Below are 13,758 nucleotides of genomic sequence, written 5' to 3' on the forward strand. Positions count from 1 at the left end.
TCCTCCAGATGCCTGCATTTTCCCCAAACTCTCTTGCGGACCCAGATGGCGACTGGAAAATCCCAGTCAGCTTCCAAGGATTAACTTTAAGTGGCCGTTTACCAAGGTCAATTGGTGACCCTCTACTTCCAGGCAGGTAATTATGCCACCTGACCACCCTTGCTCCCCCCCCCCCCCCCCCCCCTCAATCCCACCTCCTTGAAAATGGCCTGATGGGTAGATGGAGCCAGGGAACCAGCACATCAGCCATGATGCAATATCTAGCACTGCCTGACGGTGTGCCAACCTCAGGCAGGATCCAAAAGTCCTGTCTGTCATAATATACACCAGTATATCATGGTGCAGACACACACACTGATGGACACACAGCAAGACCAATCAACACACACAACACCGCAGCCAATCACCAGTTAGAGCACACTCACTATATAGACAGAGGGCATCAGAGTTCCCGCTCATTCGGGATGCAGCCTCTCAGAAGGACAGAGCTTACAGCTTACAGCACAGATTTGCACCATGTGCTGAGTGCATAGACTGGTTAGGACAGGCATAGATCTTTAGTTTAATCTAACATCGTGTTAACCCACAGTGAAAGTATGTTCAACAGTTTCCAACTTAATAAAATAGTGTTGTACTATTTAAAGTGGTGGTGGCCTGTGTGTGTTCCACGGATCCACAGCACCAACACATCACTGTCCAACATTTTCAAAGGATGTTCTATTGATTCTAACTCTCTCAACTGATTTTATTATCTTTTTAAAATATTTTTTTCCAATTAACAGACAATTTAGCGTGGCCAATCTTCCCATCCTGCACATCTTTGGGTTGTGGGGGTGAGACTCACGCAGAGATGAGGAGAATGTGCAAACTCCACATGGACAGCGACCCAGGGCCAGATTGAACCATGAGGCAGCAGTGCTAACCACTGCACCGCCTGATTTTATTAATTTAAGCATGCCAATGGGCAAATATAAGCCTTGTGTGTGAAAGACTACCACCCGTGTTTATTTTATATTTTAAGAGAATGGTGCTACAGTGCATGAGAAATCATATCCAAGCCATTCAGTAATCCAGCCATAATGGGGAAATAAATCAGTGTGTTTGTGTGGGCCATTTCCCATTTGTTTTGTGTTAACTGTTTCCCAGTTGCCTTATCAAGTTTTTACCTCACTTGTCGTATATGATTTTGATCGGTCCATACCATTAGATTCTGTGACTCCAGCTGTAAACCGAGATAGTCTGGCTGCGAATCATTGTGAATCCCGTACCTCTGGGCAGGCAAGTATTACCGTGTGTGATTTTCAGCTATTAACTACCAACTTCACCTGACAGTGTGAAAGGAGAGCCACCATTACTCACACGCTAACAATCACTGGCTTCATTTACCCCTAAACTCACAACATTCCATTTATGACACTTCTGTCGTGTTCACCAATTCATTGTCAAGTCAGATAATCACTCTTTGTATTCCAATGGTTTAGTGAGCAGCTAATGTGGTTTTGTAGTTCGGTCCTTGAACTAGATATTGCAACATGAATCTGTTAATTGGTGAATTTTCTGCTTTGCTTTATTAGGCTTCCATCAGAGAAGTTCTTAATGAAGTCAGCGGCAGGAGGTCTCAGCAGAACAGACATTTAGTCATCTCAGTTCTAGTCTGTTCAGGCAGAAAGGTAAGGCAATGAGGTCTCAGCCCTCTTCTGTCATGTGTTGACTTATTCACACAATTAGTGTGTAGCTGACTATCTACAGTGGTCTTATCTGTAATTATATGGCATTAGTAACATCTTAATGATGCAAGCAACTCCCTTCTTTTCATTCTTTTTGACTAAATTCTGCATTCCTTCCACACCATTTTCCAAGTGCGAATAGACCAGTAAACCCACAGTGATGCGCTTGCGGTCAATCTGATTGTAAAGGGTTATGTGACAATCCTGCGATGCAATTCCTTTTTCAGGATGGAGATGAATTGGTGATGTGTTAATGCAAAGCTGTGCACACGACAAACGAGATACTCAGATCATGGCCCGTGTGTAATGCAGCAGACCTATAATTACGCTGCAAATGATTTCATTCAGTGTATTGTGACAGGTTTGTTCATGATCCCTGTCTCATTACTCCTGCAGGTTTTGAGATCTCAAACACTGTCAGTGGTGTGATCTCTCCATTATCCTGGTTCGGTAGCTATTAAAGACTCCTTCAGTGCTGCACCCCGAATGTTCTCACTCCCTGCGGAGCTTGGAGAGTTCACTCCCCACTTTCCTGGTCTTTACATTGAATCGTCCATTGCCATGAAATCTTCCAGCAAACAAGCATTGACACAGGAGACAGAGGGTCACGTATGTACAGACAATGTCTTGCAATTAGCAAATAACGCTAAGAAAATTGCAAATAAAGCTTTCTTAGTGTATACTGTGGTAAGGACTGACTAGGCTCTATGTATGTCCAATAAGTTCTATTATATTTTAAGCAATTGCTTAACTTGATTGAAAAACCTAGAAGATTAAAGCGAGAATACAGTGAATAGCACAGACAGGCATCTTTTGGGATGTGTTGTTAGCAAGGGCACATTTTGGGACATGGTTTCCACAGTTCTTTAAGAAGAATAAAGTGTATGCGAATTAAAGACCTCGATAGTACAAACAACTTGGGTGTTTTGTTCCATCATTTTCTCTGCTTGCACAAAACTAAAAGGGACACTTTGAGTTTTTTGGTTCCGTTCCTTTATTGTTTCAAATCATTATTCAAAATACAATGAAGACTGATCATGATGAAGGAGCAATTTACAAAGATTAACATGCACACCAGAAAACACACAAGACCTGAATGTCAACTAGATAATATTACAATAATTGCAGCTACCTTAAGATTCAGCATATGCTTGGGTAAATCCAGAATATGTTCCGTGTATTTTCAATGCACATTGTCTGGGTACTGCATTTGATTCTTTCCCCGTTTATCCACTTCCTTGTTGAATATTCTCGAAATACAAATTATATGTTTGAAACTTTTTGAGTTTAAAAAGAAAATCTGGACAATGGCCGTGTTGTTGGAAGTTGATGTTTTGTTCAGGTGGGATGTCACAGCAGATTATTTTAGTCCCTGTTAAATATGGATTAAAGGCGGATGGAGGCAATTTTATGTTGGTGCTACTCTCAATTGCAAACCTATCACACCCCGTCCCCCTTTTCCCCTCAAGTACTGCCCTCCTCCATTTCCTTTTGATACTCTGCTACAAGTTCCTTAAAGACCCGCAGAAGGCCAATACCATTCACTTCTGTATTTCTCATGCTTCCAAAGGCTGGGCAATTGGGATTTAAAATGCGGTTGAAGGTTCACCCCTTGGTATTTAATGTGCTGATAGCAGCAGAGCAGGTGTCAAGGTTCCAATGTTAAAGTCACATTAAACAGCCAGGTTTGCCCATCTGAGTTCATCGTGTAGCCATCTGAGATGGCCACCTGCAAAGGACCATGGGAATTGTGTCCAACCCAGGACTCAGACAGAGACAGAGCTTCTGTGTATTTGCAACCCAGATAGCTAGACCTGATCAAAACCCCGCTCGTTTGCATTCTAATGGCCCATTTACCCAGAACAATAGGACTGCACTCAAGAAACCGATACAGCCACAGACTGATCGGCGCCACTCCCTTTACTCAGAAAACCCAACTGCCAAGGTCAATGACTGCTAAGGACCGCCCAGCCACCAAGGCACCCGCCCCTTTATTGGCCAAAATCCAAGGCAGTGATCGAAGCCTGTCGAATTATTGGGTCCAAGATTAAGGACCGTCCATAAGAGCGCAAAATCCCAGAGGGATAAAAGAGGACACAGCCTTGTGTTCTGACTCTTTTGGACCCGGCCTGTGCCAGCCTCCTTTGAATCCGGCCTGTGCCAGCCCAACTGCAGCATAACGACCAGACAGCCAAGTCCAAGACCAACGATCGCTACCTGGCTGATAAGCCCAGCAGAGACAGAGCCACTTCTTCAAACCAGCCACGTGATCAAGATAAAGGTCTAATCCACTTGCATAGTGCCGGTCGCCTGAGGTTAAGTATAGGATATTGTAGTTTATAGGTGTAGTTTAACTTGTAGTATATTGTGCTTGCATGTCGAAGTAACCCTTATGTGTAAATAAACCATCTTTGAACTTGAACTGACTAACTTGTGTGGTCATTTGACCGATATACGGGAAAACCTTGTGGTTCAGTAAGAGAAATAGAAACACCCACAGTATTGGCGACGCTATTGGGACATAACATCATATCATAAAAAGAGCATCAGTATTATATTGACGACTCTAAAGAGCAACATTATTATAGTATTCCATTAAATTGGCAAAATTATTGGCGACCTCTGACGGGACTCGATTTAGAAGTGATTTTGTCACTCCGAGAGAACCCACAAAACTTTGAAATCCAATTGCGAGAGAAAGAAAGAACCAAAAGTGCAAGCCCATGTCGACCAAATCACCGAATTTCGGAAGTGTGTACTAACCTGCATGTGTACTAACAGGGATATAAGGTAAACTCGTTAGATTGTGTCAAAACTGTCGAGGGAATTGTGAACCGGAAAATAGCTTAGGCCACACCCGCAGTTCAAATTGCCACCTTACCCCCCTGTCCCAAATTAACGATAGGAAGCAGAGATTAACTGTAGGAAACAAGAGATTCATAAGAACATAAGAACTAGGAACAGGAGTAGGCCATCTGGCCCCTCGAGCCTGCTCCACCATTTAATGAGATCATGGCTGATCTTTGTGGACTCAGCTCCACTCTCCGACCCGTACACCATATCCCCGAATCCCTTTGTTCTTTAGAAAGGTATCTATCTTTTTCTTAAAAACGTTTAAAGAAGGAGCCTCAACTGCTTCATTGGGCAAGGAATTCCAGAGATTCACAACCCTTTGGGTGAAGAAGTTCCTCCTACACTCCGTCCTAAATCTACTTCCCCTTATTTTGAGGCTATGCCCCCTAGTTCTGCTTTCCCTGACCAGTGGAAACAACCTGCCCGCATCTATCCTATCTATTCCCTTCATAATTTTATATGTTTCAATAAGATCCCCCCGCATCCTTCTAAACTCCAATGAGTACAGTCCCAGTCTACTCAACCTCTCGTCATAATCTAATCCCCTCAACTCTGGGATCAACCTAGTGAATCCCCTCTGCACTCCCTCCAGTGCCAATATGTCCTTTCTCAGGTAAGGAGACCAAAACTGAACACAATACTCCAGATGCGGCCTCACCAACACCCTATACAATTGCAGCATAACCTCCCTAGTCTTGAACTCCATCCCTCTAGCAACGAAAGACAAAACTCGATTTGCCTTCTTAATCACCTGTTGCACCTGCGCATCAACATTTTGCGACTCGTGCACCAGCACACCCAGGTCCCTCTGCACAGCAGCATGTTTTAACATCTTACCGTTTAAATAATAATCGATTCTGCTGTTATTCCTCCCAAAATGGATAGCCTCACAATTGGCAACATTGAATTCCATCTGCCAGACCCTAGCCCATTCACCTAACCTATCCAAATCCTTCTGCAGACTTCCGGTATCCTCTGCACTTTTTGCTTTACCACTCATCTTAGTGTCGTCTGCAAACTTTGACACATTGCACTTGGTCCCCAACTCCAAATCGTCTATGTAAATTGTGAACGACTGCGGGCCCAACACTGATCCTTGAGGGACCCCACTAGTTGCAGGTTGCCAACCAGAGAAACACCCATTTATCCCCACTCTCTGCTTTCTGTTAGTTAACCAATCCTCTACCCATGCTACCACTTTACCCTCAATGCCATGCATCTTTAGTTTATGCAGCAACCTTTTGTGTGACACCTTGTCAAAAGCTTTCTGGAAATCCAGATATACCATATCCATTGGCTCCCCGTTATCTACTGCACTGGAAACGTCCTCAAAAAATTCTACCAAATTAGTCAGACACGACCTACCCTTTGTGAACCCATGCTGCGTCTGCCCAATGGGACAATTTCCCTCCAGGTGCCCCGCTATTTCCTCCTTAATGATAGCTTCCAGCATTTTCCCTACAACCGAAGTTAAGCTTACCGGCCTATAATTACCCGCTTTCTGCTGACCTCCTTTTTTAAACAGTGGTGTCACGTTTGCTACTTTCCAATCCTCTGGGACCACCCCAGAGTCTAGTGAATTTTGATAAATTATCACTAGTGCGTTTACAATTTCCCTAGCCATCTCTTTTAACACTCTGGGATGCATCCCATCAGGGCCAGGAGACTTGTCTACCTTTAGCCCCATTAGCTTGCCCAATACTGCCTCCTTAGTGATTACAATCATCTCAAGGTCCTCACCTATCATATCTTTATTTCCATCAGTCACTGGCATGTTATTTGTGTCCTCCACTGTGAAGACTGACCCAAAAAACCTGTTCAGCTTCTCAGCCATTTCCCCGTCTCCTATTATTAAATCTCCCTTCTCATCTTCCAAAGGACCAATATTTACCTTAGCCATTCTTTTTTGTCTTATATATTTGGAGAAGCTTTTACTATCTGCTTTTATGTTCTGAGCCAGTTTACTTTCATAGTCTACCTTACTCTTCTTTATAGCTTTTTTAGTAGCTTTCTGTTGTCCCCTAAAGACTTCCCAGTCCTCTAATCTCCCACTAATTTTTGCCACTTTGTATGTTTTTTCCTTCAATTTGATACTCTCCCTCACCTCCTTAGATATCCACGGTCGATTTTCCCCCTTTCCACCGTCTTTCTTTTTTGTCGGTATGAACCTTTTCTGAACACTGTGAAAGGTCGCTCGGAAGGTTCTCCACTGTTCCTCAACTGCTTCACCATGAAGTCTTTGCTCCCAGTCTACCTTAGCTAGTTCTTCTCTCATCCCATTGTAATCGCCTTTGTTTAAGCACAAAACACTAGTGTTTGATTTTACCTTGTCATCCTCCAACTGTATTTTAAATTCCACCATATTGTAGTCGCTCCTTCCAAGAGGATACTGAACTATGAGATCATTAATCAATCCTGCCTCATTACACAGGACCAGATCTAGGACCGCTTGTTCCCTTGTAGGTTCCATTACATACTGTTCCAGGAAATTATCCTGGGCACATTCTATAAACTCCTCCTCAAGGCTGCCTTTACCAACCTGGTTAAACCAATCGATATGCAAATTAAAATCTCCCATGATAACCGCTGTGCCACTTCTACATGCATCCGTTATTTCTTTGCTTATTGCCTGCCCTACCATCCTGTTACTATTTGGTGGCCCATAGACTACTCCTATCAGTGACCTTTTTGCCTTACTATTCCTGATTTCCACCCAAATTGATTCAACCTTGTCCTCCATAGCACCAATATCATCCCTTACTATTGCCCGGATGCCATCCTTAAACAACAAAGCTACACCACTGCCCTTACCGTCCATTCTATCCTTTCGTATAGTCTGATACCTTGGATATTTAACTCCCATTCGTGACCACCTTTTAACCATGTTTCAGTAATGGCCACTAAATCATAGTCATTCACGATGATTTGCGCCATCAACTCATTTACCTTATTTCGTATACTACGAGCATTCAGGTAAAGTACACTTATGCTGTTTTTTATGTCTTTGTTATGAATCCTAACACCTTGATCAGTAACTTTTCGCAAATTATTTTTCCTCTTACCCTTTCTCCTAATTTTCCTTGTCTTTGAACCCATATCTCTACATAATAACCTGTCACGTAACCTGCTGCCTTGATACCATTAACCATTATACTGTCCATAGCTTTACACTTCCCTTCCCCCCAACTTGCTAGTTTAAAGTCCTTGTGACCAACCTATTTATCCTATTCGCTAGAACACTGGTCCCAGAATGGTTCAGGTGAAGACCGTCCCAACGGTACAGGTCCCTCCTGCCCCAGTACTGATGCCAATGCCACATGAAATGGAATCCCTCTTTCCCGCACCACTCCTTTAGCCACGTGTTAACTTCCCTAATTTTCTCAACCCTATGCCAATTGGCACGTGGCTTGGGTAGTAATCCAGAGATTATAACCCTGGAGGACCTGTTCTTTAATTTAGTCCCTAGTGTTTGATAATCCCCAAACAGATACTCTTTCCTAGTCTTACCTATGTTGTTAGTCCCAACGTGGATCACAACAACTGGATCCTCCCCCTCCCTCTCCAAAATCCTTTCAAGCCGATCAGAAATGTCCCTCACCCTGGCACCGGGCAGGCAACATACCATGTGGGACTCTCAATCTGGCTTACAAAGGATGCCATCAATCCCCCTAATTATAGAATCCCCTACAACTACCACTTGTCTTTTTGCTCCCCCCTCTTGAATGGCTTCCTGTACAACGGTGCAGTGGTCAGTCAATGCATCCTCCCTACAGCCAGATTCGAGGTAGGAAAAGAGATATTAGCAGCAATGGCAACAAAATCAGTCGGGCATCGCGCCGCCCCAAAGGTGCAGAATCCTCCGCATCTTGGGGGGCCGAGCCCTAACCTTGACGGGCTAGGCCCGCGCCGGACTGATTTCCGCCCCGCCAGCTGGCAGAAGTGCCCCACCAGCTGGCGCGGAAATGACATTGCCGGGCGGCGCATGCGCGGGAGCGTTAGCGGCCGCTCACGGCATCCCCGCGCATGCGCTGTGGAGGGAGTCTCTTCGGCCTCCGCCATGGTGGAGACCGTGGCGAAGGCGGAAGGAAAAGAGTACCCCCACGGCACAGGCCTGCCCGCGGATCGGTGGGCCCCGATCGCGGGCCAGGCCACCGTGGGGGCATCCCCGCGCCCCCCCCCCAGGACCCCGGAGCCCGCCTGCGCCGCCCTGTTCTGCCGGTAAGGTAGGTGGTTTAATCCACGCCGGCGGGACAGGCATTCTAGCAGCGGGACTTCAGCCCATCCTGGCCGGAGAATCGCGCGGGGGGGGGGGGCCGCCACCGCGATTCCCGCCCCCGGCGAATCTCCGGTGCCGGAGAATTCGGCAACCGGCGGGGGCGGGATTCACGCCAGCCCCCGGCGATTCTCCGACCCGGCGGGGGGTCGGAGAATCTCGCCCATGTTCTTTATGTGCATTTGTTTATTTGTGCTGGAACTAGTTGATTTACATTATTTTAATTCAATGAAAAATTGTCTCGATGTGAGTTTAACAGAGTACTCTTGCATCATGTTTTATATCCGTTTGACATGGATAAATGCTGATTAAGAAAATGTCAGAGGGGAGAGTATCAATGGAAGATAAAAATGAAGAAAATAATGCAAACCCATGATTTTCCTTCCAGGAGCATTAACTGCATTGGCTGAAGGTTGAACAGTTACTCATGCCTGACATTGTGAAATTCACATACAACTTTTGCGGATGTTAGCAGTGATCTGGTGGAAGTTTTGTGCCATTTGCAGGGAGCCAGTAATTAAGACTATGATGTGTTATTCCTTTAATTCATTCATGGGATGTGGGTGTCGCTGGCTAGGCCAACATTTATTGCCCATCTCTATTTGCCCTTGAGAAGGTGGTAGTGAGCTGCCTTCTTGAACCGCTGCAGTCCATGTGGTGTAGGTACACCCACAGTGCTGTTAGGTAGGGAAGCCCGGGATTTTGACCCATTGCCAGTGATGGAAAAACGCTGATGAAGAAGCAATTGATCATCTGGAGCCATGGATGGGTACAGTCTGGATGACGTAACTTGTCCAGACACTTATCATACACATCTGCAGCGATCTTTGTTTCACTGTTTGTAAATGTTGCACTGATAAAGTTGAAGAACATTAGTACTGTTCATTCTGATCAGCTAGCTGTCACCTTCAAGCACTTCCAAATCAGCTTTGACTGAGTAAAGAAAGGCTCATTTACCTCCGTGATCCATCTCAGAACTAATTCAACTAACTGTCCACGCTGCACCATTGTGATATGTTTCATTTTCTTGCACCAGGCATGTTGTAGCCTCAGGTTGTGAATTTAATGCCAATTAGTGGCTAATTAGGGCAGTTTTGTACTATGAACCCATTCCCATTAAGAACTGATTTGAACCAGCCTTCGAAGCAGCTGCTTTTGCACATGTGTGTGTGGACACATGTGTTTTTGCTTTTTGTACCATGTATATCTGCAGTAAAAACTTTATTTCCGCTGGGTTTTTATTTGATGGCAGTACCAGTTCAGATCTGTTACGTTTATTGGTTCTCACTTGATCAGGATATTAATAATCTGGATGACCTGGTGACAGACAGGCCGCCTGGATTCACCAGCTCTGCATCACAATAACTCCTCTGCTCCTCATTAGACTCTCAGGATATTAATACTAAGAATCGCCTCGCAGACAGAACAGATTGGGGAACAGATTGCTTGGACGAATTATTTGCGCTTTTGTTTCGGATTGTAAGAAGTAATGAGTGAACATAAATTTGTTCCCTCCTTTGGTTTTTCTTTTATGTTAACCCATTCCCTTCAAAATGCTTCATTTAACAATGACAGAAAGGCACGTGCAGTGTTTAACGGTCAGAAGCAGTCAATCAATTTACATCTGGTGTTGCGTACCTTGCTTTGAGGCCAACTGCTATCGCCTGTGTTGATGAACACAATGGAGTGGGTAGATTGTACACCCACCAGAGCACACCACTTGATATATGAGAGTAGGAACTGGTGATTATTTGTCCGCTATATTCTGAATGGTTAGAACAGCATGTATAATGTACATGATACCATTCCACATAATGTACACTAAAGTGGCCCACTGACTAATGCTGATAAGTGTGTGATAACAGAAAGGTAATGATTGCTCCCCATGGTGATCAGCCATTTCAATGTCACTTGCACTGATTGGGTGAAAATTGTACAGAACAATAGAAGTAAAAAAGGATATGGCATTTGAAGATAGCTTCATTGAGTTTGACCCCTGTAGATCTTGGGCAGTGCACCCACATGCTCGGGGCTTGACTTCTGCCACTGACCTCCAAGACTATGTGCTCCCACCTCCTTTGGACAGAGCATCTGGAGGGTCTTCTTCATCCCTGTGGATACAGCACAACTCTCCTGCTTTACCAAAACCTCCAGTGCACAGTCTGCAGTCCTTGAAGCCTACTTACTCTCCTGTTTTGCCACTTCTCACCCTCTAGATTATCTTCAAACGTGACTCTCAGATTCTTCCCCACAATGAAGCTCCCCCCCCCACCCAACACTTTAAGGAGGCAGAGATTAATTTTAAGCAGTGCAGGCTAACTTTAAGTGGTACGAGCCCCTCAGGATTTTAGCCCACTGCGGATGTTTCTAGTCAATGAACAGCAAAGTTAGCATGCTGCCTACATTGTAAGAAATGGACATTGATTAATAGTAAATCATAATCCCCGAACCATTTTTGAGGTTAGCCAACTCGAGTGTCAATAGGCCGCAACTGCCATGGAGTGATAATCAACGTTGGATTGCCACTCCATACCCACTTACCTAGACAGTTCAGGGGGATCAGGTTGGGGGCGGGGTGGGGGGGTGGGGGTGGGGAGAGGGGGGGGGCGGAGTCCAGACAATTTAAGGAGATCAGGCCAGGGTACATCCAGCCAGTTCAGTGGGGTCAGTTTGGGTGGGAGGGCGCAGTTAGACTGGGGTGGAAAACAGGTCAGGTCAGAATTGGGCCCGTAGGTGGGTGGGGTGGAGGGGGAATTCCATGTGGACGAGGTTTTGGAGAAATCCCATGGGGTGCCAGTGTAGGGTGGAGATTAATGTGGGGGTGTTATTAGTCGGGAGTCCTCTGGGGGGGTTTCGGATTGTGGGGGGCTGTCCTGTGCAGGGATCAGTTTTGTTTTTTAAAATAGTCACCCAAAATTTAGAAGAAGTTTTAATTCCCCTAACCTTTTCGGAGTAACTATTAATGTAACCATGGTGGGGACTTCCCATGGTGGTATGTAGGGGGAAGATGTGCACGAGGTGGCTCTCATTAGGGTTTTGTACTTTTAGTCCTTTTCGCCCAGTTGCTGGGGGTATTTTTGTTTAAAATCGATGGTATAATGTGCCTGCACAAGGGAAATGCCCAGAAGGACAAGGGCAAAAAAACCTGAAGGCATCAACGGAATCGGAGTCTTCTTGGGGCTGTTTGGTGGAGAAAATGGCGGAGGCTGCTTCTGAGACTCAGCCACTCCGCTAACAGCCAAGGTGCTCACCGGCATCTTGACGGCGGAATTCAAGAAGCAATGGCGAGTTGTGTCGGGGGACTTCCGTAAGGTGATGGAAGATGGCCTGGCTCTCATTCGCTCGGTGTTGAATAAAACCAACAAAAGGATAAAAGCGCATGGTGCTGCGACGCAGGACATGGAGGTGACTCTCTCTCTCGAGACTTGGCGACGAGATTGCTTCTCTGGAAGCGAAGGTGTTGCTGATGGCCGGTGTGAATAAAGTACTGAAGGCCAAAGTGGATGATTTGGAGAATCGTTCCAGGAGCAAATAGTCGAAACGTGGGGTTGCCAGGGGAAATGGAAGGCCCAACTCCCACAGAACACTTTTTGGAAGTTGTTTGGGAAGATGGTGGGGGAGGGTCTATTTACATCACCACCCGAGCTGGATCGAACTCACCGACAATCCGACAGAAGCCCACCCCAACGAACCACCACGAGTGGTTATTCTGAAGTTTCACAGCTTCCAGGAAAAGGAATGAGTCTTGAGATGGGCTAAGGAATATCGCGACTATAAATGGGAAGGCCACACCATCAGCCTTTATCAAGATGGTACAGAGCTGGCAAGAAAGCAGGCGGCGTTTAACAAAGCCACCCTGCATGCCATCTATGAGGGGCGGAGAAAGAGTGGATAGTCAGAGGCTTTTTCCCAGGGTCGAGGGGTCAGTTATTAGGGGGCATAGGTTTAAGGTGCGAGGGGTAAGGTTCAGAGGAGATGTACGAGGCAAGTTTTTTACACGGAGGGTAGTGGGTGCCTGGAACTCGCTGCCGGAGAAGGTGGTGGAAGCAGGAACAATAGTGACGTTTAAGGGGCATCTTGACAAATACATGAATAGGATGGGAATAGAGGGATACGGACCCCGGAAGTGTAGAAGATTTTAGTTTAGACGGGCAGCATGGTCGGCGAAGGCTTGGAGGGCCGAAGGGCCTGTTCCTGTGCTGTACTTTTCTTTGTTCTTTGTTCTGTATAAGAGTGGAGTTTGGGGTGATGATCCTGGGATAGTTTGCTGATAGTGACTACAGATTTTTCTTGATGTTTTGCTGGTGGGTTTGGCAGCCACCTTGGCCTTAGTAGTTGTTGGATGACTGTTCTTGATGGAAATGGCTGACTCAAGATCGAAGTGGAGGGGGCAGTGGGAGTCCCCAATCGATTGGTCACCTGGAATGTAAGGATGTTGAAAAGCCCATTGAAAAGGTCCAGAGTATTAGATCTCCTTAAAAGTTTGAATGCTGATGTGGTGTTTCTGCAGGAGACTCATTTGCAGGTGAAGGATCATGAAAGGTTACAGAAGAGGTGGAGGGTTGGGTGGGACAAGTATTTCACTTGGGCTTTGATGGTAGGGCCCGGGGAGGAGGGGGAGGCATACTTTGATCAATAAAAGGGTTAAATTTTCGACTGCTAAGATCTTTACAGATCCTAATGGCAGATATGTGATTGTTAGTGGGGCCTTGGCAGGCACCTCGGTGGTCCTGATTAATGTCTAAGCCCCAAATTGAGATGAAATGTATGTATTTTAGCAACAAATTGTTAGCCTCCATTCCTGATTTGGACTTGCATCAGCTAATCTTGGAGGGTGGGGAGGGGGGGGGGGGGTGATTTAATCTGTGTTCTACATCTTAGGATAGATTGATCCTGGCCCAAATC

General features: G+C 45.6%; 1 long non-coding RNA gene across 1 annotated transcript in view; it reads left to right on the forward strand.

Annotated features, from left to right (window-relative positions):
- Positions 1–13,758, forward strand: part of LOC140427791 (uncharacterized) — a 127,726-nt gene that overhangs the window by 91,707 nt on the left and 22,261 nt on the right. The window contains exon 2 of the long non-coding RNA XR_011948633.1: positions 1,575–1,670. This is a non-coding gene — a long non-coding RNA (uncharacterized lncRNA). The remainder of the gene's footprint in view (positions 1–1,574; positions 1,671–13,758) is intronic.

The sequence above is a fragment of the Scyliorhinus torazame genome, chromosome 8 (genome assembly GCF_047496885.1).
Source record: "Scyliorhinus torazame isolate Kashiwa2021f chromosome 8, sScyTor2.1, whole genome shotgun sequence".
NCBI classification, from domain to species: Eukaryota; Metazoa; Chordata; class Chondrichthyes; order Carcharhiniformes; family Scyliorhinidae; genus Scyliorhinus; species Scyliorhinus torazame.